The following is a 27,546-nucleotide window of genomic DNA, read 5'->3' on the forward strand; positions in this document are numbered from 1 at the left end:
CATCTACTAACTCCCCTACTCTGTTTTTAACTGACAAATCCATATTTTCCCTAGGCTTTCTTAACTTGTTTAACTCACTCCAAAATTTTTTCTTATTTTCATTAAAATTTCTTGACAGTGCCTCTCCCACTCTATCATCTGCTCTCCTTTTGCACTCTCTCACCACTCTCTTTACCTTTCTTTTACTCTCCATATACTCTGCTCTTCTTATAACACTTCTGCTTTGTAAAAACCTCTCATAAGCTACCTTTTTCTCTTTTATCACACCCTTTACTTCATCATTCCACCAATCACTCCTCTTTCCTCCTGCCCCCACCCTCCTATAACCACAAACTTCTGCCCCACATTCTAATACTGCATTTTTAAAACTATTCCAACCCTCTTCAACCCCCCCACTACTCATCTTTGCACTAGCCCACCTTTCTGCCAATAGTCGCTTATATCTCACCCGAACTTCCTCCTCCCTTAGTTTATACACTTTCACTTCCCTCTTACTTGTTGTTGCCACCTTCCTCTTTTCCCATCTACCTCTTACTCTAACTGTAGCTACAACTAAATAATGATCCGATATATCAGTTGCCCCTCTATAAACATGTACATCCTGGAGCCTACCCATCAACCTTTTATCCACCAATACATAATCTAATAAACTACTTTCATTACGTGCTACATCATACCTTGTATATTTATTTATCCTCTTTTTCATAAAATATGTATTACTTATTACCAAATTTCTTTCTACACATAGCTCAATTAAAGGCTCCCCATTTACATTTACCCCTGGCACCCCAAATTTACCTACTACTCCCTCCATAACATTTTTACCCACTTTAGCATTAAAATCCCCAACCACCATTACTCTCACACTTGATTCAAAACTCCCCACGCATTCACTCAACATTTCCCAAAATCTCTCTCTCTCCTCTACACTTCTCTCTTCTCCAGGTGCATACACGCTTATTATAACCCACTTTTCACATCCAATCTTTATTTTACTCCACATAATCCTTGAATTAATACATTTATAGTCCCTCTTTTCCTGCCATAGCTTATCCTTCAACATTATTGCTACTCCTTCTTTAGCTCTAACTCTATTTGAAACCCCTGACCTAATCCCATTTATTCCTCTCCACTGAAACTCTCCCACCCCCTTCAGCTTTGTTTCACTTAAAGCCAGGACATCCAGCTTCTTCTCATTCATAACATCCACAATCATCTCTTTCTTATCATCTGCACAACATCCACGCACATTCAGACTTCCCACTTTGACAATTTTCTTCTTCTTATTCTTTTTAGTAATCTTTACAGGAAAAGGGGTTACTAGCCCATTGTTCCCGGCATTTTAGTTGACTTTTACAACACGCATGGCTTACGGAGGAAAGATTCTTATTCCACTTCCCCATGGATATAAAAGGAAAATTAATAAGACCAAGAACTATTAAGATAAAATCAAAGAAAACTCAGATGAGTGTGTATAAATAAATGTGTACATGTATGTGTAGTGTGACCTAAGTGTAAGTAGAAGTAGCAAGACATGCCTGTAATCTTGCATATTTATGAGACAGACAAAAGACATCAGCAATCCTACCATCATGTAAAACAATCACAGGCTTCGTTTTACACTCACTTGGCAGGACGGTAGTACCTCCCTGGGTGGTTGCTGTCTACCAACCTACTACTAATAAATATATATATATATATATATATATATTTATATATATATATTTATATATATATATTTATATATATATATATTATATATATATTATATATATATATATTATATTTATGTAATATATATATATATATATACATATTTATATACATATATATTATATATATATATATTTATATACATATATATTATTTTTTTCCCAGTAAAAGTAGGCCTTAGACAAGGATGTGTGATGTCACCGTGGTTGTTTAATATATTTATAGATGGGATTGTAAGAGAAGTAAATGCGAGGGTCTTGGCAAGAGGCGTGGAGTTAAAAGATAAAGAATCACACACAAAGTGGGAGTTGTCACAGCTGCTCTTTGCTGATGACACTGTGCTCTTGGGAGATTCTGAAGAGAAGTTGCAGAGATTGGTGGATGAATTTGGTAGGGTGTGCAAAAGAAGAAAATTAAAGGTGAATACAGGAAAGAGTAAGGTTATGAGGATAACAAAAAGATTAGGTGATGAAAGATTGAATATCAGATTGGAGGGAGAGAGTATGGAGGAGGTGAACGTATTCAGATATTTGGGAGTGGACGTGTCAGCGGATGGGTCTATGAAAGATGAGGTGAATCATAGAATTGATGAGGGAAAAAGAGTGAGTGGTGCACTTAGGAGTCTGTGGAGACAAAGAACTTTGTCCTTGGAGGCAAAGAGGGGAATGTATGAGAGTATAGTTTTACCAACGCTCTTATATGGGTGTGAAGCGTGGGTGATGAATGTTGCAGCGAGGAGAAGGCTGGAGGCAGTGGAGATGTCATGTCTGAGGGCAATGTGTGGTGTGAATATAATGCAGAGAATTCGTAGTTTGGAAGTTAGGAGGAGGTGCGGGATTACCAAAACTGTTGTCCAGAGGGCTGAGGAAGGGTTGTTGAGGTGGTTCGGACATGTAGAGAGAATGGATCGAAACAGAATGACTTCAAGAGTGTATCAGTCTGTAGTGGAAGGAAGGCGGGGTAGGGGTCGGCCTAGGAAGGGTTGGAGGGAGGGGGTAAAGGAGGTTTTGTGCGCGAGGGGCTTGGACTTCCAGCAGGCATGCGTGAGCGTGTTTGATAGGAGTGAATGGAGACAAATGGTTTTTAATACTTGACGTGCTGTTGGAGTGTGAGCAAAGTAACATTTATGAAGGGATTCAGGGAAACCGGCAGGCCGGACTTGAGTCCTGGAGATGGGAAGTACAGAGCCTGCACTCTGAAGGAGGGGTGTTAATGTTGCAGTTTAAAAACTGTAGTGTAAAGCACCCTTCTGGCAAGACAGTGATGGAGTGAATGATGGTGAAAGTTTTTCTTTTTTGAGCCACCCTGCCTTGGTGGGAATCGGCCAGTGTGATAATAAAAAAAAAATAATAAAATAAATATATATACAGTGGTCCCTCAATAATCGTCCATAATCCGTTCCTGGAAGTGGGACTATTATCGAAATGGACGATTTTCGAATCAGTTTTCCCCATAAGAAATCATGTAAATCCAATTAATTCGTTCCAGACACCCAGAAGTATCAACAATTTTTTTTTTTTACCTAAAAGATAGATTTACATGCACAAAAGAATGAACATTCAACATGACAGTTACCTTTATTGAAGGCTGTTGTTGATGAATGGAAGACAGGGAGGAGGAGAGAGGGAAGAGAGGTTATTTGGAAGGGGAATCCCTCTCCATAAGGACTCTAGGGCACTAATAAAATGTATAAATGAACATTGGTAATAGGGATAGTTGATTTGTGGAACGGTCTGCCTAGTAGGGTGATCGAAGCTAAAAAATTGGGTAGTTTCAAATTTAGGTTGGATAAATACACAAGTGAGAGGGGTTGGATTTGAGTTGGACTTGAACCTGAGCTTATTGCTTGGGTAGCATTTGTTCTGTTAGTGGGTTGGATTTGTGAAGGACCAGCCTAGTATGGGCCAACAGGCTTATTGCAGTGTTCATCCTTTCCAATGTTCTAAAAGCTATGGCTTGGGTAGTTTCAAATTTAGGTTGGATAAATACACAAGAGAATATATTATATATTATATATTATATATATTATATATAATATATATTATATATATTATATATAATATATATATTATATATATATAGTATATATATTATATATATACAGTGGACCCCCGCATAACGATGGCATCACATAGCGATTTTTCCGCATACCGATTACTTTTATCGCAAAATTTTTGCCGCGCATACCGATTAAAAACCCGCTTACCGATTTTCGTCCGAGACTCGTCCAATGTGCCCTCAGCCAGCCTCACATGTGCCGGCCGTCCCATTGTTTACCAGCCAGCCTCCGCGGTAACATCCAAGCATACACTCGGAATATTTCGTATTATTACAGTGTTTTCGGTGCTGTTTCTGGAAAATAAGTGACCATGGGCCCCAAGAAAGCTTCTAGTGCCAACCCTGTGGTAAAAAGGGTGAGAATTAGTATGGAAATTAAGAAAGATTTTGAAGGGTTTGGGGCTAACCCTGAGAAGCCTATGCCAGTTGTGGAATCCATTGTGCCTACTTCAAAGATTAAGGAAATGTGTGCACAGTGGGTTGAACTGCAAACCTTTATAGATGAAAATCACCCTGACACAGCTGTTGCAAGCCGTGCTGGTGACTATTTCAATGACAATGTTGTGGCCCATTTTAGACAAATCGTAAAGGAACGGGAGGTACAGAGCTCTATGGACAGATTTGTTGTGCGACAGAGGTCCAGTGACTCTCAAGCTGGTCCTAGTGGCATTAAAAGAAGAAGGGAAGTAACCCCGGAAAAGGACTTGCTACCTCAAGTCGTAATGGAAGGGGATTCCCCTTCTAAACAGTAAGAAGATAATGCTCTCCCCTCCTCCCATCCCATCAATCATCACCAGATCTTCAATAAAAGTAAGTGTCATGTAATTGTGCATGCCTTTTTCAGTTTGTGTGTATTAAAATTAACATTTCATGTGGTAAAAAAAAATTTTTTTCATACTTTTGGGCGTCTTGCACGGATTAATTTTATTTCCATTATTTCTTATGGGGAAAATTCATTCGCATAACGATTATTTCGCATAACGATGAGCCCTCTTGCACGGATTAAAATCGTTAACCGGGGGTCCACTGTATATATGTATATATATTGGGATACTTGGGAGTTGACGTGTCGGCGGATGGATTTATGAAGGATGAGGTTAATCATAGAATTGATGAGGGAAAAAAGGTGAGTGGTGCGTTGAGGTATATGTGGAGTCAAAAAACGTTATCTATGGAGGCAAAGAAGGGAATGTATGAAAGTATAGTAGTACCAACACTCTTATATGGGTGTGAAGCTTGGGTGGTAAATGCAGCAGCAAGGAGACGGTTGGAGGCAGTGGAGATGTCCTGTTTAAGGGCAATGTGTGGTGTAAATATTATGCAGAAAATTCGGAGTGTGGAAATTAGGAGAAGGTGTGGAGTTAATAAAAGTATTAGTCAGAGGGCAGAAGAGGGGTTGTTGAGGTGGTTTGGTCATTTAGAGAGAATGGATCAAAGTAGAATGACATGGAAAGCATATAAATCTATAGGGGAAGGAAGGCGGGGTAGGGGTCGTCCTCAAAAGGGTTGGAGAGAGGGGGTAAAGGAGGTTTTGTGGGTAAGGGGCTTGGACTTCCAGCAAGCGTGCGTGAGCGTGTTAGATAGGAGTGAATGGAGACGAATGGTACTTGGGACCTGACGATCTGTTGGAGTGTGAGCAGGGTAATATTTAGTGAAGGGATTCAGGGAAACCGGTTATTTTCATATAGTCGGACTTGAGTCCTGGAAATGGGAAGTACAATGCCTGCACTTTAAAGGAGGGGTTTGGGATATTGGCAGTTTGGAGGGATATGTTGTGTATCTTTATATGTGTATGCTTCTAGACTGTTGTATCCTGAGCACCTCTGCAAAAACAGTGATAATGTGCGAGTGTGGTGAAAGTGTTGAATGATGATGAAAGTATTTTCTTTTTGGGGATTTTCTTTCTTTTTTTTTTGGGGTCACCCTGCCTCGGTGGGAGACGGCCGACTTGTTGAAAAAAAAAAAAAAATACACGAGTGAAATGGGTTGGATTTGAGTTGGACTTGAACCTGAGTTTATTGCTTGGGTAGCATTTATGTTAGTGGGTTGGATTTGTGAAGGACTGGCCTAGTATCGGCCAGCAGGCCTGTTCCAGTGTTCCTACTTTCTTAAGTTCTTATGTAACATCACACTTACCAGTAAGGTGATCGAGGCTAGGACCTTGGGTAGCTTCAAGAAGAGATTGGACAAATATACGAGTTGGAGGAGCTGAGTTTGATTTGTGTCATTGGGTACGGGAGTAAATTCTTGAGTAGCTTTGGGTGGAGGTCATTTTGATAAGGGCCTGCCTTGTATGGGCCAGTAGACCTGCAGTGTTCTTCCATTGTTGTTTTTACTGGCTATTTGTTTGTGAGGGAGGGATGGCAAGTTTATTGTTGGAGAATATGACACTAATATCAACTCTATGGCTTATTTATCTATCACAATTCAACTAATATGACATAATAAACAATATTAATAACATAGAAACATGGAATATACTCAAGAATGAATAAAATAAGTCATTACGCATGTCACGAGAGGTGTGTTGTGTTGTTGTTGGGTATATAAGGGCCACTGAGTGTAAGCTGTCCATAATGGTGGTGAGGCGGTGGTAGTTTCTGTAGCCCTATATAACGCCAAGAACATTGGAGGAGTTGGTAGAATTGCTGAATCACTAAAGAAGGAACACTCTACCACCATCACTACTACCTTCTACCACTATTACAACTGTTACCACCATCACTACTACCTTCTACCACCATCACTACCACCAAAGAAAGCTTCTAGTGCCAGCCCTTTGGTAAAGAATGTGAGAAACACATAATTTATGAAAAAGTTTGTAGAAAAATACAAAGATGGTGGTGGTAGAGTGGAAGCAGTTGTGATAGTGGTTGATGAACATAAGAATATAAGAACATAAGAAAGGAGGATCACTGCAGCTGGCCTGTTGGCCCATGCTCGGCAGGTCCTTTACAATTCATCCCACTAACGAAACATTTTCCCAACCCAGTCCTCAATGCTACCCAAGAAATAAGCTCTGATAACTCTATCCACTCATTTGCAAGTCCCAAATGAGTGGACAGAGTTATCAGAGCTCATGTCTTGGGTAGCATTGAGTACTGGGTTGGGAAAATGTTTCGTTAGTGGGATGAATTGCAAAGGACCTGCCGAGCATGGGCCAACAGGCCTGCTGCAGTGATCCTCCTTTCTTATGTTCATCAACCACTATCACAACTGCTTCCACTCTACCACCACCATCTTTGTATTTTTCTACAAACTTTTTCATAAATTATGTGTTTCTCACACATTCTTTACCAAAGGGCTGGCACTAGAAGCTTTATTTGGAGCCATGGTAGCTTATTTAGCACTTGCAAGCACTAAAATCAATGGATTATGAAATATTTCGTAGGAGCATGTGAGGGGACCGTCACTCACTGGTAAACAATGGCACACTGGCTGGGAAGGAAAGGCCGAGGCGGCTCAGAGCGTGAGTACGCGTCCAAGACGAAGGACTATGAGGACTATTAGCGAATTACCGGACCATTTGCGAGCCAATATTTTGACGAAAAAACAGGACTATTTCCGAAATGGACGACTTTCAGGCCGGACGATTATTGAGGGACATCTGTATATATATATATATGTATATGTAGGTAGGTAGGTTGGTAGACAGCAACCACCCAGGGAGGTACGACCTTTCTACCAAGTGAGTGTAAAATGAAAGCTTGTAATTGTTTTACATGATGGTGAGATTGCTGGTGTCTTTTGTCTGTCTCATAGTGTTCCTACATTCTTTAGTGTTCCTACATTCTTATAAGTGTTCCTACATTCTTATTAGTGTTCCTACATTCTTATGAGTGTTCCTACATTCTTATGCAGTGTTCCTACATTCTTATTAGTGTTCCTACATTCTTATAGTGTTCCTACATTCTTATAGTGTTCCTACATTCTTATTTAGTGTTCCTACATTCTTATTAGTGTTCCTACATTCTTATTAGTGTTCCTACATTCTTATGTTCAGTGTTCCTACATTCTTATGTTCAGTGTTCCTACATTCTTATGTTAAGTGTTCCTACATTCTTATGTTTAGTGTTCCTACATTCTTATGTTCTTATGAAGAAAGATTGAAGACTCTTAAGTTACATTCACTTGTTAGACGAAGAATGAGGGGAGACCTGATCGAAGTGTTTAAGTGGAAGATAGGTATTAATAAAGGGGATATTAACAAGGTCTTGAGGATATCTTTCCAAGAGAGAACCCGCAGTAATGGATTTAAATTGGATAAGTTTAGATTTAGAAAGGACATAGGAAAGTACTGGTTTGGAAATAGGGTAGTTGATGAGTGGAACAGTCTACCTAGTTGGGTAATTGAGGCTGGGACTTTGGGTAGTTTCAAATTTAGGTTGGAGAAGTACATGAGTGGGAGGGGTTGGATTTGAGTGGTACTTGCACATCGGAGCTTGTTTCTTGGGTGGCATTGAAAATTGGGTTCGTCAAATGTTTGTTAGTGGGATGAATTGTAAAGGACCTGCCTAGTATGGGCCAACAGGCCTGCTGCAGTGTTCCTCCTTTCTTATGTTCTTATGTTCTTATGTAAGGAACCTCCCGTATGAAGATAGACTTAAAGCCTTAAATCTCCACTCTCTGGAGAGGCGTAGAACGAGAGGAGATATCATTGAAGTGTATAAGTGGATGACAGGCATAAACAAGGGAGATATTAATAAAGTACTGAGGGTGTCGAACCAGTTAAGAACCAGAAATAATGGATGTAAGTTGGATAAATTTAGATTTAGAAAGGACATAGGTAAGTACTGGTTTTCTAACAGAGTTGTAGATGCGTGGAACAGTCTTCCTAGTGGGGTGATAGAAACTAGGACCTTGTGTAGCTTTAAGAAGAGACTGGACAAATATATGAGTGGGAGGGGCTGGGTTTGATTGGTGTCATTGGGTACGGGAGTTATTTCTTGGGTGGCTTTAGGTAGAGATCGTTTTGATAAGGACCTGCCTCGTATGGGCCAGTAGGCCTTCTGCAGTGTTCCTACATTCTTATGTTCTTATGTTCTTATAAATATGCAAGATTACAGGTACGTCTTGCTACTTCTACTTACACTTAGGTCACACTACACATACATGTACACGTTTATTTATACACACTCATCTGAGTTTTCTTTGATTTTATCTTAGTTCTTGTTCTAATTACTTTTCCTTTCATATCCATGGGGAAGTGGAATAAGAATCTTTCCTCCGTAAGCCATGCGTGTTGTAAAAGTCAACTAAAATGCAGGAACAATGGGCTAGTAACCCCTTTTCCTGTAAGAGTTACTAAAAAGAATAAGAAGAAAATTGTCAAAGTGGGAAGTTTGAGTGTGTGTGTGGATGTTGTGCGAATGATAAGAAAGAGATGTTTGTGGATGTTTATTCTATCATATATTTACATATTTATAGGTAGTAGGTTGGTAGACAGCAACCGCCCAGGGAGGTACTACCGTCCTGCCAAGTGAGTGTAAAACGAAAGCCTGTAATTGTTTTACATGATGGTAGGATTGCTGGTGTCCTTTTTTCTGTCTCATGAACATGCAAGATTTCAGGTACGTCTTGCTACTTCTACTTACACTTAGGTCACACTACACATACATGTACAAGCACATATATACACACCCCTCTGGGTTTTCTTCTATTTTCTTTCTAGTTCTTATTCTTGTTTATTTCCTCTTATCTCCATGGGGAAGTGGAACAGAATTCTTCCTCCGTAAGCCATGCGTGTTGTAAGAGGCAACTAAAATGCCGGGAGCAAGGGGCTAGTAACCTCTTCTCCTGTATATATTACTAAATGTAAAAGGAGAAACTTTCGTTTTTCCTTTTGGGCCACCCCGCCTCGGTGGGATACGGCCGGTGTGTTGAAAGAAGAAGAAAGATTTACATATTTACAATCACTGGACATGGTTTTAGAACTGCTGGAGCTTGTGAAACTCCTTGAAATGAGGCACTATGCACAGAGGCACCTTACATTCCTCACACATAAACCGAGTGTCTTTGCGTCTTTGTTGCCATCGTTTTGTTTGTGCACAGACAATGCATCTCTTCTGAGCAAATTTCTTCTGAGTTGAAGGAAGCTGTATTATGAAATGATCACCTTCCCTCCTCAAACGCTTGGGTATATCCTGAGTAATTCGAGGACCTTGTTGTATAGCAGGTGTTGTTACCTGGTACTTCATTATGAGTTGTCTGACAACAGACAAACAAAATTCACCATACGGTGATCTGTTGCCAGTATTTATTTGGTACATATTATATGCATTGAGCATTGAAATGTCCATGAGATGGAAGAAAAGTTTCATGTACCAATTTGTAACTCTTACGAACACAATCAACAAAACCAATCTGCATGTCACATTTGCCAAAAAAGTGCATGTTTTGTGTAAAATCAATCACTGTAATTAATCTCATTAAAATGTATTTTTTGTGTGAATATTTTTGGGTTTCTGGAACGGATTAATTGTATTTCCATTATTTCTTATGGGAAATATTGCTTCGAATTTCAGACTTTTCGAATTTAGAACTAGCTCCTGGAACGGATTAAGTTCGATTTTTGAGGTTCCACTGTATATATATATGGGAGATTCTAAAGAAAAATTGCAAAGGTTAGTGGACGAATTTGGGAATGTGTGTAAAGGTAGAAAGTTGAAAGTGAACACAGAAAAGAGTAAGGTGATGAGAGTATCAAATGATTTTAATAAAGTTATATTGGATATCAAATTGGGGAGGAGGAGTATGGAAGAAGTGAATGTTTTCAGATTTTTGTGAGTTGACGTGTCAGCGGATGGATTTATGAAGGATGAGGTTAATCATAGAATTGATGCACAAATAACCCGCACATAAAAGACGACGTTTCGGTCCGACTTGGACCATTGACAAAGTCACATTAGCCAGAAGTGGAGCAGGACGGCTATATATAGGCAGGAAGAGGTGGTGGTAGTAGTAGTACAAGAATGGTATATAATACCGACAAGATGAAATTAAGACACATGCGCAACACCGGGGCATCCCTATCGTAGACGTTTCGTCATCCAGCCAGCCACTGGATGGCGTAACGTCCACAACAAAGACAACCAGGTTAAGAGAGTGGTGAAGCAATGTAAAAAGAGAGCAAATGAGAGAGTGGGTGAGATGTTATCAACAAATTTTGTTGATAACATATATATATATATATATATATATATATATATATATATATATATATATATATATATATATATATATATATATATATACACACACACAAACACACACACACACACACACACACACACACACACACACACACACACACACACACACACACACACAAAACTGGGTTGCTTAAATGTGCGTGGATGTAGTGCGGATGACAAGAAACAGATGATTGCTGATGTTATGAATGAAAAGAAGTTGGATGTCCTGGCCCTAAGCGAAACAAAGCTGAAGGGGGTAGGAGAGTTTCAGTGGGGGGAAATAAATGGGATTAAATCTGGAGTATCTGAGAGAGTTAGAGCAAAGGAAGGGGTAGCAGTAATGTTAAATGATCAGTTATGGAAGGAGAAAAGAGAATATGAATGTGTAAATTCAAGAATTATGTGGATTAAAGTAAAGGTTGGATGCGAGAAGTGGGTCATAATAAGCGTGTATGCACCTGGAGAAGAGAGGAATGCAGAGGAGAGAGAGAGATTTTGGGAGATGTTAAGTGAATGTATAGGAGCCTTTGAACCAAGTGAGAGAGTAATTGTGGTAGGGGACTTGAATGCTAAAGTAGGAGAAACTTTTAGAGAGGGTGTGGTAGGTAAGTTTGGGGTGCCAGGTGTAAATGATAATGGGAGCCCTTTGATTGAACTTTGTATAGAAAGGGGTTTAGTTATAGGTAATACATATTTTAAGAAAAAGAGGATAAATAAGTATACACGATATGATGTAGGGCGAAATGACAGTAGTTTGTTGGATTATGTATTGGTAGATAAAAGACTGTTGAGTAGACTTCAGGATGTACATGTTTATAGAGGGGCCACAGATATATCAGATCACTTTCTAGTTGTAGCTACACTGAGAGTAAAAGGTAGATGGGATACAAGGAGAATAGAAGCATCAGGGAAGAGAGAGGTGAAGGTTTATAAACTAAAAGAGGAGGCAGTTAGGGTAAGATATAAACAGCTATTGGAGGATAGATGGGCTAATGAGAGCATAGGCAATGGGGTCGAAGAGGTATGGGGTAGGTTTAAAAATGTAGTGTTAGAGTGTTCAGCAGAAGTTTGTGGTTACAGGAAAGTGGGTGCAGGAGGGAAGAGGAGCGATTGGTGGAATGATGATGTAAAGAGAGTAGTAAGGGAGAAAAAGTTAGCATATGAGAAGTTTTTACAAAGTAGAAGTGATGCAAGGAGGGAAGAGTATATGGAGAAAAAGAGAGAGGTTAAGAGAGTGGTGAAGCAATGTAAAAAGAGAGCAAATGAGAGAGTGGGTGAGCTGTTATCAACAAATTTTGTTGAAAATAAGAAAAAGTTTTGGAGTGAGATTAACAAGTTAAGGAAGCCTAGAGAACAAATGGATTTGTCAGTTAAAAATAGGAGAGGAGAGTTATTAAATGGAGAGTTAGAGGTATTGGGAAGATGGAGGGAATATTTTGAGGAATTGTTAAATGTTGATGAAGATAGGGAAGCTGTGATTTCGTGTATAGGGCAAGGAGGAATAACATCTTGTAGGAGTGAGGAAGAGCCAGTTGTGAGTGTGGGGGAAGTTCGTGAGGTAGTAGGTAAAATGAAAGGGGGTAAGGCAGCCGGGATTGATGGGATAAAGATAGAAATGTTAAAAGCAGGTGGGGATATAGTTTTGGAGTGGTTGGTGCAATTATTTAATAAATGTATGGAAGAGGGTAAGGTACCTAGGGATTGGCAGAGAGCATGCATAGTTCCTTTGTATAAAGGCAAAGGGGATAAAAGAGAGTGCAAAAATTATAGGGGGATAAGTCTGTTGAGTGTACCTGGTAAAGTGTATGGTAGAGTTATAATTGAAAGAATTAAGAGTAAGACGGAGAATAGGATAGCAGATGAACAAGGAGGCTTTAGGAAAGGTAGGGGGTGTGTGGACCAGGTGTTTACAGTGAAACATATAAGTGAACAGTATTTAGATAAGGCTAAAGAGGTCTTTGTGGCATTTATGGATTTGGAAAAGGCGTATGACAGGGTGGATAGGGGGGCAATGTGGCAGATGTTGCAAGTGTATGGTGTAGGAGGTAGGTTACTGAAAGCAGTGAAGAGTTTTTACGAGGATAGTGAGGCTCAAGTTAGAGTATGTAGAAAAGAGGGAAATTTTTTCCCAGTAAAAGTAGGCCTTAGACAAGGATGTGTGATGTCACCGTGGTTGTTTAATATATTTATAGATGGGGTTGTAAGAGAAGTAAATGCGAGGGTCTTGGCAAGAGGCGTGGAGTTAAAAGATAAAGAATCACACACAGGGTGGGAGTTGTCACAGCTGCTCTTTGCTGATGACACTGTGCTCTTGGGAGATTCTGAAGAGAAGCTGCAGAGATTGGTGGATGAATTTGGTAGGGTGTGCAAAAGAAGAAAATTAAAGGTGAATACAGGAAAGAGTAAGGTTATGAGGATAACAAAAAGATTAGGTGATGAAAGATTGAATATCAGATTGGAGGGAGAGAGTATGGAGGAGGTGAACGTATTCAGATATTTGGGAGTGGACGTGTCAGCGGATGGGTCTATGAAAGATGAGGTGAATCATAGAATTGATGAGGGAAAAAGAGTGAGTGGTGCACTTAGGAGTCTGTGGAGACAGAGAACTTTGTCCTTGGAGGCAAAGAGGGGAATGTATGAGAGTATAGTTTTACCAACGCTCTTATATGGGTGTGAAGCGTGGGTGATGAATGTTGCAGCGAGGAGAAGGCTGGAGGCAGTGGAGATGTCGTGTCTGAGGGCAATGTGTGGTGTGAATATAATGCAGAGAATTCGTAGTTGGGAAGTTAGGAGGAGGTGCGGGATTACCAAAACTGTTGTCCAGAGGGCTGAGGAAGGGTTGTTGAGGTGGTTCGGACATGTAGAGAGAATGGAGCGAAACAGAATGACTTCAAGAGTGTATCAGTCTGTAGTGGAAGGAAGGCGGGGTAGGGGTCGGCCTAGGAAGGGTTGGAGGGAGGGGGTAAAGGAGGTTTTGTGTGCGAGGGGCTTGGACTTCCAGCAGGCATGCGTGAGCGTGTTTGATAGGAGTGAATGGAGACAAATGGTTTTTAATACTTGACGTGCTGTTGGAGTGTGAGCAAAGTAACATTTATGAAGGGATTCAGGGAAACCGGCAGGCCGGACTTGAGTCCTGGAGATGGGAAGTACAGTGCCTGCACTCTGAAGGAGGGGTGTTAATGTTGCAGTTTAAAAACTGTAGTGTAAAGCACCCTTCTGGCAAGACAGTGATGGAGTGAATGATGGTGAAAGTTTTTCTTTTTCGGGCCACCCTGCCTTGGTGGGAATCGGCCAGTGTGATAATAAAAAAAATAAATAATATATATGTATATATATATATATATATATATATATATATATATATATATGATAGAGTGGATAGAGGAGCAATGTGGCAGATGTTGCAAGTATATGGAATAGGTGGTAAGTTATTAAATGCTGTAAAGAGTTTTTATGAGGATAGTGAGGCTCAGGTTAGGGTGTGTAGAAGAGAGGGAGACTACTTCCCGGTAAAAGTAGGTCTTAGACAGGGATGTGTAATGTCACCATGGTTGTTTAATATATTTATAGATGGGGTTGTAAAGGAAGTAAATGCTAGGGTGTTTGGGAGAGGGGTGGGATTAAATTATGGGGAATCAAATTCAAAATGGGAATTGACACAGTTACTTTTTGCTGATGATACTGTGCTTATGGGAGATTCTAAAGAAAAATTGCAAAGGTTAGTGGATGAGTTTGGGAATGTGTGTAAAGGTAGAAAGTTGAAAGTGAACATAGAAAAGAGTAAGGTGATGAGGGTGTCAAATGATTTAGATAAAGAAAAATTGGATATCAAATTGGGGAGGAGGAGTATGGAAGAAGTGAATGTTTTCAGATACTTGGGAGTTGACGTGTCGGCGGATGGATTTATGAAGGATGAGGTTAATCATAGAATTGATGAGGGAAAAAAGGTGAGTGGTGCGTTGAGGTATATGTGGAGTCAAAAAACGTTATCTATGGAGGCAAAGAAGGGAATGTATGAAAGTATAGTAGTACCAACACTCTTATATGGGTGTGAAGCTTGGGTGGTAAATGCAGCAGCGAGGAGACGGTTGGAGGCAGCGGAGATGTCCTGTTTAAGGGCAATGTGTGGTGTAAATATTATGCAGAAAATTCGGAGTGTGGAAATTAGGAGAAGGTGTGGAGTTAATAAAAGTATTAGTCAGAGGGCAGAAGAGGGGTTGTTGAGGTGGTTTGGTCATTTAGAGAGAATGGATCACAGTAGAATGACATGGAAAGCATATAAATCTATAGGGGAAGGAAGGCGGGGTAGGGGTCGTCCTCGAAAGGGTTGGAGAGAGGGGGTAAAGGAGGTTTTGTGGGTAAGGGGCTTGGACTTCCAGCAAGCGTGCGTGAGCGTGTTAGATAGGAGTGAATGGAGACGAATGGTACTTGGGACCTGACGATCTGTTGGAGTGTGAGCAGGGTAATATTTAGTGAAGGGATTCAGGGAAACCGGTTATTTTCATATAGTCGGACTTGAGTCCTGGAAATGGGAAGTACAATGCCTGCACTTTAAAGGAGGGGTTTGGGATATTGGCAGTTTGGAGGGATATGTTGTGTATCTTTATATGTTTATGCTTCTAGACTGTTGTATTCTGAGCACCTCTGCAAAAACAGTGATAATGTGCGAGTGTGGTGAAAGTGTTGAATGATGATGAAAGTATTTTCTTTTTGGGGATTTTCTTTCTTTTTTGGGTCACCCTGCCTCGGTGGGAGACGGCCGACTTGTTGAAAAAAAAAAAAAAAAAAAAAAAAAAAAAAAAAAAAAATATATATATATATATATATATATATATATGTACACACACACACAACAACAAATACCATGTTCCTGCCATGCTCACACTGCTGACAAGGGAATCAACACCAAATAAATTGCTGCATCTGCACATATTGTATCATTACAATAACAAGTCTTCTGGGCATATAATGAGACATAAGTCATCACATTTTTAGACATTAAAGAGCAGATACTATCTTTATCCAAAATGTAAAAATACTGCATATGCAATATGCATATACTGTACAGTACTGTAATTTACAATGATTACATTATCACTCAATAGGATTTAATAAGAAGTGGTTAGAAATACAAAGGGAAAATGATAAAATTGTTTTTCTTGTTAGAATGCAATTAAGAAGGCTCCTCACAGGCATCTCCATCATGCATCAATAGTCATTAACAATGTATTAATCTCTCAGAAATCTACTTAACATTTAATTTACTGAGACTATCCAACAAAATACTTTCCCCTGTATTCATTTATTACATTCTTATGAATTATTTGCTCTTTACTCAAGACAATTTTGACTAACACAACATTCAAGCAAAAGCATAGGTGTGGTAGCTCTGACATTTGAAGAGCACTTTGACCTGGAATATACATACATCCCTCACTCCTTCTGGCAATTAAAATTAAACACTACACAAAAGGACATTCAAGGAAAAATTAACAATAAAAAGTATTAACATGTATTCTAATCCTCATTTGACAAAACCAGATTTAAAGCTGAATGACTTATCAATAATATGACTTTTACCTCCAGCTTTCTTCCTCTTGATATCCACTATTCAGTATCTGTGACTTTCTTACACCACTATTACATTAATGAGCCATACTCAGAAAGTTTCAATCCCATGTGGCAAGTGCAAATACATTTTTATTTCCCCCTTATCTTTAATTCCCTTACACTTACTTGAACATCATTATGTGCATGTTCTTCCTCAAGTGACATACATATAATCAAGATAGGCCAGATAGAAATCCTAAACATGTGCACATTGATCCTTCTTGTTTCTTTAGAATGCACACCAAACTACACAGAATTTTGGCAACTAAAGCTTACTGCATCACTGTATGGTAAACTACAGTACTCTCATGTCTCTTTTCCCTTCCCATTTCTAATGAAAAGTATAAAAAAAATCAAGAAAAAATACAGTACCTTCTGGCTGGCTTCACTTCAGTGATGGGAAAGATATAACGTGTAAGTTGGTGTATGCTCCGTCGGATGACTCCCTTCAGCTGAGCTTCCCTGATGACCAGCTGTTCTCTCTTGTCCCGAATCTATTAATTATGGGTTCAACTTTGGCTCTTTTATTCCAAATATACATGTACAGTAATTATGTAATACTGGCAAAATGAAAATATTAAAGACATCCCATTACTGACTTCTCAGACAGCACTTTATGGCATGGTTGCATGCAAAATAGGCCAACAGTTTTGACATACTATTCAATTATCGAAATCTTTGAAACTTTCAGGATCCAGACCCTCAATCTGAAACTTGTCCACAGGGTCCAAAAATTAAAAAAAATATTTTTTTGCTATTTTTCTTACGAAATAGTAGAGAATATTTTTCTGAAGGTAATAAAGCAAGAAGTACGAAATCTGATAGAAAATTAATGAAATTACACTATCACAAATTTCACTGTGTCAGCGATATTTATGAATTGGCAATTTTGCCCACAAGTCCTATTTTAGGCCAATTACATTGTTCCAGTCAACCAAATTCTTAGCTATTATGCTAACATGCCTTCTATTTTATCGACTGTACATGAGAAGTTGCCCAATCAACTATTAAAACTACCCAATAAAGTGATCAGAAATTGGTAATATGGCTAGTTCCACACAAATTTCAAAATATGCCAATATCAAAACAGGGTCCAGAATAAATAATGCAGTCATTCCTGGCACTAAAACAACATTCCCTCTGTTCATTAGTTATATTCCCAGGCATGGCATATGAATTCCATTTCAAATTTTTATTCACACAAAAATAAGAGATTTACTGTCAGGCATTACTGTCATAACTGTAAAAATAATGTCAGTGCGTTCAGGAATGCATATTAGACCGACCAGTGGATGCATACTGGACGAGTTACGTGATATGCTTAGTCTGGAATAACTGCAAAAATTGAATATTTTTGTTACTTAGAGCTCAATTTCAAGCTATTTTCAATGCTCAAACCAATCAAAATCATCCATTTCTATAATATATCTTCCTTTCTATCAAATGAGACCAAGAAACTGTGAATACAACCATAAAATCCCATACAAAAATACACCACACAGTCAATGTTTTAAACCAAAAAAAATGTCGCAGTTTTTTTTCTCATGCACTGCATGCTGCAGGATTTTTTTTTATATGGTGCAGGCTTACCACACAGACCCATTCTCTCATATATAGGCCCAAATTTACCGCTCACAGCTTATTTAAGCAAGCTGAGCTCATGGCGTAGTTCTATGGCACTGACCCAAAGTTCAAAACCGTAGAACTATGGCACTGATGATTAAGGGGTGCTATGAAGGAAGATTACTAAACACATGAAATTCCAACATTTGTAATGTTGAAATAAGACATGGGAAACCACTGGGTGCCAGTGATCATGAGGCACTAAATTTTGAGTTCCAAATGAAAATGAGAATGGAGAAAGACAGAGAAAACAAAACACAAAATTGGGCTACAGAAAAGGGGGACTATGGTGGCATAAGAATGTATGTGAGAGAAATGGGATTATCAGAATCAAAATGTGACCAAATACATAGTAAAAATCTTTAACAAATCACTTAATTCAGAAGAGCTACCAGAAAACTGAAAAGACCACAGTGGTAACATATGAAAAACAAGGGTTACAGATAGACGCCACAAATAAAATGTAAGCTTTGTGAAGATTGTATGGAAAGAGATAATGAAGCATTTAAAGAAAAAAGACTATGTAGAGATTGGTACAATTTTAAGTCCTGGATGAGAAATTGTCTTATAAGCTTGCTGAAGATTAACAACAAAGACAGAGATAAAAACAAGAAAGATACAGACTGGTGGCATGCATCTTTCTTTTGTGCAAAAAAATAATTTGACGTACTATTACCACACTAGACAATTATTATTATATTTATGGGGAAGCATTGCATTGCTAAGACTTTTACAACATTTTGGGAATAGGACACAATCAGCTTCAATCCCTTGGATCAAGAACCCAAGGGATTTTTTTCAAAATCCTCCCATCATGTAATGTATATGGGGAATTATCAGTAGACCAATGTATCTTCTCAATAGGAAACTTAATAAGATGTACATGGCTTCCTCTTGAGAGCCTCATGAGGAGGAAACTGTTCAACCTGTATTATTCCTGTTCTTATCAATCATCCCTTCAACTTGTGTACCTAGATTCATCACTAAAATATCACTAATTATAATTTTTTACTGAACTACTAAATATCTCCAATATTTTAAGAATAATGTATTCTCATTCTTGTATACTAATAATCATAATTTAGTTTTAAGGCTGCACAAAATGCTTTGCACAATAACAGGCTTTCTATAAAGTGGTTATATAATATGTCAATCACCCTAATTATATAATATGTATACTATACTCCACTTTATAAAGTTTGTTTTTGTTTTGTTTGTCTGCCACATTCTTCACCACCACACTGCCACTTCTGATCATCCAACTCACCTGATTCTCACAATTTTTCTGTTCCTCTCTTGCCAGGGCCAAATCAGAAGCCTTCTCTTCCATGCTAAGCTTACAGGGCCCGATTATGATCACTGAAACCAAATTATAAGCTGTCAAGCAATCCAACAGCAAAGTTCAAAATAGGGGTCAAGCCTACAGCAACTCCAACGAGGTAACAGTGTGTGTGTGTGATGGGTGTGAGAGTTGCCGACTCATGATCAGCCTCGGTAACACTGCCCTTAACCCTTTCAGGGTCCGTCCCGTAGATCTACGGCTTTACGTTCAGGGTCCAAACCGTAGATCTATGCCATGAGCTCAGCTCACTCTGATAAACTGTGAGTGGTACATTTGGGCCTAGATATGAGAGAATACATCTATGTGGTATGTGTGCACCACATAAAACAGATCCTGCAGCACACTGTGTATAATGAGAGAAAAAAAATGAAATCATGATTTTTCGATTAAAACAGCAACTTTGCAGTGTTTTTTCGTATGTTTTTTATAGTTGTATTTGCGATTTCTTGGTCTCATTTGATAGAATGGAAGACATATTACAGAAATAGAGATGATTTTGATTGGTTTTAGCATTGGAAATGGCTTGAAACTGAGCTCAAAGTAGCGGAAATGTTAAATTTTTGCCGATATTCAAGAGTAAACAAACGACCTCACAAGTCTAATACACATCAGCTGGTGGGTCTAATATACATTCACAAATATGGTGATGATATTTATACAATTATTACAGTATTGCATAACAGTAAATCTTCTATTTTTTGGTGTGAATAAAAATTCATTATGTGAATAAAAAATCAAAATGGAATTTATTTGTAAAGCCTCAAAACATAACTAATGAACAGAGGAAATGTTAGTTTAGTGCCAGGAATGCCTACATTGTTCATTCTGGACCCTATTTTGAAATTGGAATATTTTGAACTTTGTGTTAAATTGGCCAAATTAACAATTTCCGATCACTTTATTTTGTAGTTGAAACAGTTGACTTGGCGATTTCTTGTGCTCAATCGATAGAATAGAAGTAATACTAGTGAAATAGCTAAGAATTTGGTTGATTGGAATAATGTAATTGGCCTAAAATGGGAGTCAAAGTCGGCAAAATCGCCGATTCGTAAATATCGCTGACACATCAAAATTCGCGAGAGCATAATTTCGTCAATTTTCCACCAAATTTCGTACTTTTTGTTTTATTACCTTCACAAAAAGATTCTCTACGATTTCATAAGAAAAAATAACAAATTTTTTTTTGTAAAATTCTTGGACACTGGTGCGTGACTCCAGATTTGGGCCTTGGACCCTGAAAGGGTTAAGCTATTCAGTGCAAGAGAAAATTATAAAACACTGATTTATTTTGTGGGCACTGTAGGTAGGTAGGTAGGTAGGTAGGTAGGTATTCCCACTCAATGGGTGTCATTGCATGATCACATGTAACATATGGAAGAGCAACAACCAGGTGTCAAATGCTGAACACAGATAAGAGTATCACATGGAAAGGCAAAATCTCCAGGTATCACACATGGAAAGGACATATCTCCAGGTGTTACACATGGAAAGAACATATCTCTAGGTGTCACACATGGAAAGGTAACATCTCCAGGTGCCACACATGAGGGACAAAAACTCTAGGTGTCATAGACAGATTGAACATAACATAACACATGGAGGGTGAACCAGTCCATCCAGGTGTAACACAAAAACCAGATAGAAAATACCAACATACACATAAGATCATTCCCCCATGTATACAGCACCAATGTGACACCCTCACTCAGTCAAGCATATAAAGTGTCTTGTGATAGTTCAGAGATTTGTCACCAAACTGAAATTAGAGCTGAAAAGCAGAAGCTATGAAGAAGGTATGAGACTGATCGCCTATCACTAGAGAAAGGCTTTAAAAGATGCATTGTAATCATGTCCTTAACTAATGCTTAAGGACTACTGAAGAACTATGCCTAGCTTCTCAGTAGTCTTTAAAGCATTAGGATCAATCTTCCCGAAATGCAGTGAATGCTAGTGGCTTTCTTTTGTGCCTAACAGTATTTTATTACATGTAAACTACATTATCTGTGTACTGCACAAAAGAAATGCAAATCTGAATTTTGAATTTGACAGAGGGAAGGTAAAAACCCAAATGAGTCTTTAGGATGTTAGGAATAAATTTTACATTGGGGCGAGTCAGGAAGAGAGATTGCGAAATAGGATAACTATCTTTATCAATACCCCACATATGAGAGATTTCTCACATGCTTGGGTGAAAAACTTACCTTATCTTGGTACTGAAGTAAAATCTTTCTTATCTTAAGCAGTCTTTGACGGAAGGTTGGCAGCTGGTGGCGCCGCAGAGCATTAGTGTTGGACACCTCAGCACTCTGGGTTTTCACTGCAATATTATACACTGCAATAAATCTTATTATATTAATGATGGTACACAATACCAACAAGTTGATGAATAAGACATGTGTGACACTTGGGTATCCTTATTACCAAAAAATTCTGTCTACACATAAGACTTCTCCAGTTGAATATAAGTGAATTCAATACTGGAAGCAGAAGAAATAGTTTTGATGTGATCAATCCATCTCCTTTGGTAGGTAGTGGTCAGTCCTTCAAATTTACCAGGCTTGAAGGACTGACCACCACCTACCAAGTTAAAACTATTTGTACAGTTTCTAAAATCCCATTTGCCTGTACAGTGGACCCCCGCCTTGCAATGGCATCGCGTTACGTTAAATCCGCCATACAATACATTTGAACGCAAAAATTTTGCCTCGCCTCACGCGATTCGTCCGGGACATGTCCCACGTGTGGCCTCAGCGCCAGTGTTTATAAGCCAGCCGGTGCGGTCGCATCCACGCATACATTCAGTACATTTCACCTTATCCCAGTGTTTTTTGTGCTTGTTTCTGCAAAATAAGTCACCATGGGCCCCAAGAAAGCTTCTAGTGCCAACCCTGTGGTAAAAAGGGTGAGAATTAGTATGGAAATTAAGAAAGATTTTGAAGGGTTTGGGGCTAACCCTGAGAAGCCTATGCCAGTCGTGGAATCCATTGTGCCTACTTCAAAGTTTAAGGAAATGTGTGCTAACCTTTATGGATGAAAAGCACCCTAACACAGCTATTGCAAGCAGTGCTGATGACTATTACAATGACAATGTTGTGGCCCATTTTAGGCAAATCTTAAAGGAACGGGAGGTACAGAGCTCTATGGACAGATTTGTTGTGTGACAGAGGTCCAGTGACTCTCAAGCTGGTCCTAGTGGCATTAAAAGAAGAAGAGAAGTAACCCCGGAAAAGGACTTGCTACTTCAAGTCCTAATGGAAGGGGATTCCCCTTCTAAACAATAACTTCCACACTCTCCCTTCCTCCCATCCCATCAATCATCATCAGATCTTCAATAAAGGTAAGTGTCATGTATTCTATTCTTAGTAGAGCAGTAACTGTGCATGTCTTCTTCAGTTTGTGTGTATTAAAATTAATATTTCATGTGGTAAAAATTTTTTTTTTTTATACTTTAGGGTGTCTTGCACGGATTAATTTGATTTCCATTATTTCTTATGGGGAAAATTAATTCGCCTTACGATAATTTTGGCTTACGATGAGCTCTCAGGAACGGATTAATATCGTAAGGCGGGGGTCCAGTGTATTTGACTGACGAAGTCTGTTGTGTCTATGAAACACTTCAGCAATAAAGATATGCAAGTATTGCAAATGTATCTTATTCAACAATAGGTCCTCAATGCAACAGGCATTACAATGGGTCTTCACTTCAATATTATGCATTACAATCAAAGTTCTTAAAAAAACCTCATTTAAAAAAAAAAAAAAAACAGTCTGCCTGGGTTCTTTAACCCTTCGAGGGTTTTCGTCGTACTAGTACGTCTTACGCGTAGGGGTTTTTGACGTACTAGTACTCATAAATTCTAGCGGCCTCAAATCTAGTGGGAGAAAGCTGGTTGGCCTTCATATGAAAGAATGGGTCTATGTGGTCAGTGTGCACAGTCTAAAAAAAATCCTGCAGCACACAGTGCATAATGAGAAAAAAAAAACTTTGACCATTTTTTTTTAATAAATCAGCGACTTTGCAGTGTATTTTCGTATGGTATTTATTGTTCTATTCTAGTTTTCTTGGTCTCATTTTATAGAATGGAAGACATATTACTGAAATTGAGATGATTTTGACTGGTTTTACAATGAAAGGTGCCTTGAAATTGAGCTCAAAGTAGCAGAAATGTTCGATTTTTACCAAACTTCAAAAGTTAACAAATCGTGCCAAGCGTGCAATACACGTCAACTGGTGAGTCTAATATTCTTTCACAAGTGCACCAATAATATTTATACCATTTTTTACACTAATTCAGTAGTCTGCATAACAGTAAATCTTATATTTTTTGTGAGAATAAAAATTCAAAGTGGAAAGCAAAAGAATATAAGAGGGGCCTTGAGACGTGACTAATGACTAGAGGAAATGTCATTTTAGTGCCAGGAATGTCTATCTTGTTTATTCTGGACCCTATTCGGAAATTGGCATCTTTTGAAATTTGTGTGAAATTGGCAAAATTGCTAAATTCTGACCACTGTACTGGATAGTTGAATTTATAAATGGGTGGTTTCTTGCACCCATTCGATAGAAAAAATGGAGTTCTAGCGAAATATTCATGTTTTTTGTCGACTAGTACAGTGAAATTGGCCGAAAATGGGGCTCAAAGTGGGCAAAATCGCCGATGCGTAAACATCGCCGAGACCGCTAACTTTGCGAGAGCATAATTCCGTAAGTTTTCTATCAAATTTCAAACTTTTGGTGTCGTTATGATCGGAAAAAGATTCTCTATCTTTTCATGAGAGAAAATAATTTTTTTTTTTTTAAATTTGGCCGACCCTGAGAACGAGTTTCGGAGAGGGCCTGTCGACCCTCAAAGGGTTAATCAGTTTAATATCTTTACTATATACGTACCACATACCCATCCTCTGATTGTAAGTCAAAAGATTACAGAGGCACATAATGGGTCCAGGGGCTGGGCCCCAAAGGTTTGATAGCTAAATAAGTTAGTGGTAATGAACTACCTACATGTTTATATCTGGTTACAATCATGTTCAAGTACGGTAACTAGATACTCTGGTACAGTGTTTCTCAGCTAATTAATTTGCAAGAGGATTCACTAGCCTCCTAAGGTTTACCCAATATGAATGGCTGTGTTAATGATCATGGCAGCTAAAATTCCATAAAGAGAATAAAGATACATGTATATAGTTACCATATGAGGTATTCTGCTTGGTGGCATGCACAACCAACCGTAGCAAGGCCACTCGCTCCTTCACCTCCTCAACCTTTTCTTTCTGTTGAACCAAGGAACAGTCAATAAAGATACTATACTTGACATTCTTTCCATAGAAAAAAATTATGTGATACAAAAAGATTTAAAGGCATATTACAGTGTCTGGATACACACATCTTATGACGCGATATAATTTAACTTTTATGAGATGAACCTTCAAGAAAATGGAAGGTGCCACATTACCAAAAGCGCCACTGCATACGTCATTATTTGATTAAGACTTACATCATAACACATATTTTCCCTTACAAATACAATACCATACCACTCGCTTTTCACTTTTACCCTGTAAAAACAAAGTAGTGTTAGAGTGTTCAGCAGAAGTTTGTGGTTACAAGAAAGTGGGTGCGGGAGGGAAGAGGAGCGATTGGTGGAATGATGATGTAAAGAGAGTAGTAAGGGAGAAAAAGTTAGCATATGAGAAGTTTTTACAAAGTAGAAGTGATGCAAGGAGGGAAGAGTATATGGAGAAAAAGAGAGAGGTTAAGAGAGTGGTGAAACAATGTAAAAAGAGAGCAAATGAGAGAGTGGGTGAGATGTTATCAACAAATTTGGTTGAAAATAAGAAAAAGTTTTGGAGTGAGATTAACAAGTTAAGAAAGCCTAGAGAACAAATGGATTTGTCAGTTAAAAATAGGAGAGGAGAGTTATTAAATGGAGAGTTAGAGGTATTGGGAAGATGGAGGGAATATTTTGAGGAATTGTTAAATGTTGAAGATAGGGAAGCTGTGATTTCGTGTATAGGTCAAGGAGGAATAACATCTTGTAGGAGTGAGGAAGAGCCAGTTGTTTGTGTGGGGGAAGTTCGTGAGGCAATAGGTAAAATGAAAGGGGGTAAGGCAGCCGGGATTGATGGGATAAAGATAGAAATGTTAAAAGCAGGTGGGGACATAGTTTTGGAGTGGTTGGTGCAATTATTTAATAAATGTATGGAAGAGGGTAAGGTACCTAGGGATTGGCAGAGAGCATGCATAGTTCCTTTGTATAAAGGCAAAGGGGACAAAAGAGAGTGCAAAAATTATAGGGGGATAAGTCTGCTGAGTATACCTGGTAAAGTGTATGGTAGAGTTATTATTGAAAGAATTAAGAGTAAGATGGAGAATAGGATACCAGATGAACAAGGAGGCTTTAGGAAAGGTACGGGGTGTGTGGACTAGGTGTTTACAGTGAAACATATAAGTGAACAGTATTTAGATAAGGCTAAAGAGGTCTTTGTGGCATTTATGGATTTGGAAAAGGCGTATGACAGGGTGGATAGGGGGGCAATGTGGCAGATGTTGCAAGTGTATGGTGTAGGAGGTAGGTTACTGAAAGCAGTGAAGAGTTTTTACGAGGATAGTGAGGCTCAAGTTAGAGTATGTAGGAAAGAGGGAAATTTTTTCCCAGTAAAAGTAGGCCTTAGACAAGGATGTGTGATGTCACCGTGGTTGTTTAATATATTTATAGATGGGGTTGTAAGAGAAGTAAATGCGAGGATCTTGGCAAGAGGTGTGGAGTTAAAAGATAAAGAATCACACACAAAGTGGGAGTTGTCACAGCTGCTCTTTGCTGATGACACTGTGCTCTTGGGAGATTCTGAAGAGAAGTTGCAGAGATTGGTGGATGAATTTGGTAGGGTGTGCAAAAGAAGAAAATTAAAGGTGAATACAGGAAAGAGTAAGGTTATGAGGATAACAAAAAGATTAGGTGATGAAAGATTGAATATCAGATTGGAGGGAGAGAGTATGGAGGAGGTGAATGTATTCAGATATTTGGGAGTGGACGTGTCAGCGGATGGGTCTATGAAAGATGAGGTGAATCATAGAATTGATGAGGGGAAAAAGAGTGAGTGGTGCACTTAGGAGTCTGTGGAGACAAAGAACTTTGTCCTTGGAGGCAAAGAGGGAAATGTATGAGAGTATAGTTTTACCAACGCTCTTATATGGGTGTGAAGCATGGGTGATGAATGTTGCAGCGAGAAGGCTGGAGGCAGTGGAGATGTCATGTCTGAGGGCAATGTGTGATGTGAATATAATGCAGAGAATTCGTAGTTTTGGAAGTTAGGAGGAGGTGCGGGATTACCAAAACTGTTGTCCAGAGGGCTGAGGAAGGGTTATTGAGGTGGTTCGGACATGTAGAGAGAATGGAGCGAAACAGAATGACTTCAAGAGTGTATCAGTCTGTAGTGGAAGGAAGGCGGGGTAGGGGTCGGCCTAGGAAAGGTTGGAGAGAGGGGGTAAAGGAGGTTTTGTGTGCGAGGGGCTTAGGCTTCCAGCAGGCATGCGTGAGCGTGTTTGATAGGAGTGAATGGAGACAAATGGTTTTTAATACTTGACGTGCTGTTGGAGTGTGAGCAAAGTAACATTTATGAAGGGGTTCAGGGAAACCGGCAGGCCGGACTTGAGTCCTGGAGATGGGAAGTACAGTGCCTGCACTCTGAAGGAGGGGTGTTAATGTTGCAGTTTAAAAACTGTAGTGTAAAGCACCCTTCTGGCAAGACAGTGATGGAGTGAATGATGGTGAAAGTTTTTCTTTTTCGGGCCACCCTGCCTTGGTGGGAATCGGCCAGTGTGATAATAAAAAATAATAATAATAATAAATCTTTATTTACTACAAGTACATGTACAAGGTATACAGTCCTAGCTGACAACAATGATATACTACTATATAGAAAGTCCCTTGTTATGCTCCGCATTTCGGGCAAATTAAGTCAGTGTCCCAGGATGCGACCCACACCAGTCGACTAACACCCAGGTAC

At 39.0% G+C, this 27,546-nt stretch overlaps 1 protein-coding gene across 1 annotated transcript in view; it reads right to left on the reverse strand.

The window, feature by feature from the left end:
* Atg14 (autophagy related protein 14) overlaps nt 1-27,546 on the reverse strand; it is a 231,955-nt gene that overhangs the window by 161,017 nt on the left and 43,392 nt on the right. The window contains exons 2-4 of the mRNA XM_070082299.1: nt 24,729-24,810; nt 21,741-21,856; nt 16,947-17,068 (exon numbers count right to left, since the gene is read on the reverse strand). The gene's annotated coding sequence lies outside the window, so the exon portion shown is untranslated. The remainder of the gene's footprint in view (nt 1-16,946; nt 17,069-21,740; nt 21,857-24,728; nt 24,811-27,546) is intronic.

Source organism: Cherax quadricarinatus, chromosome 1, assembly GCF_038502225.1.
Source record: "Cherax quadricarinatus isolate ZL_2023a chromosome 1, ASM3850222v1, whole genome shotgun sequence".
Taxonomy (NCBI): Eukaryota; Metazoa; Arthropoda; class Malacostraca; order Decapoda; family Parastacidae; genus Cherax; species Cherax quadricarinatus.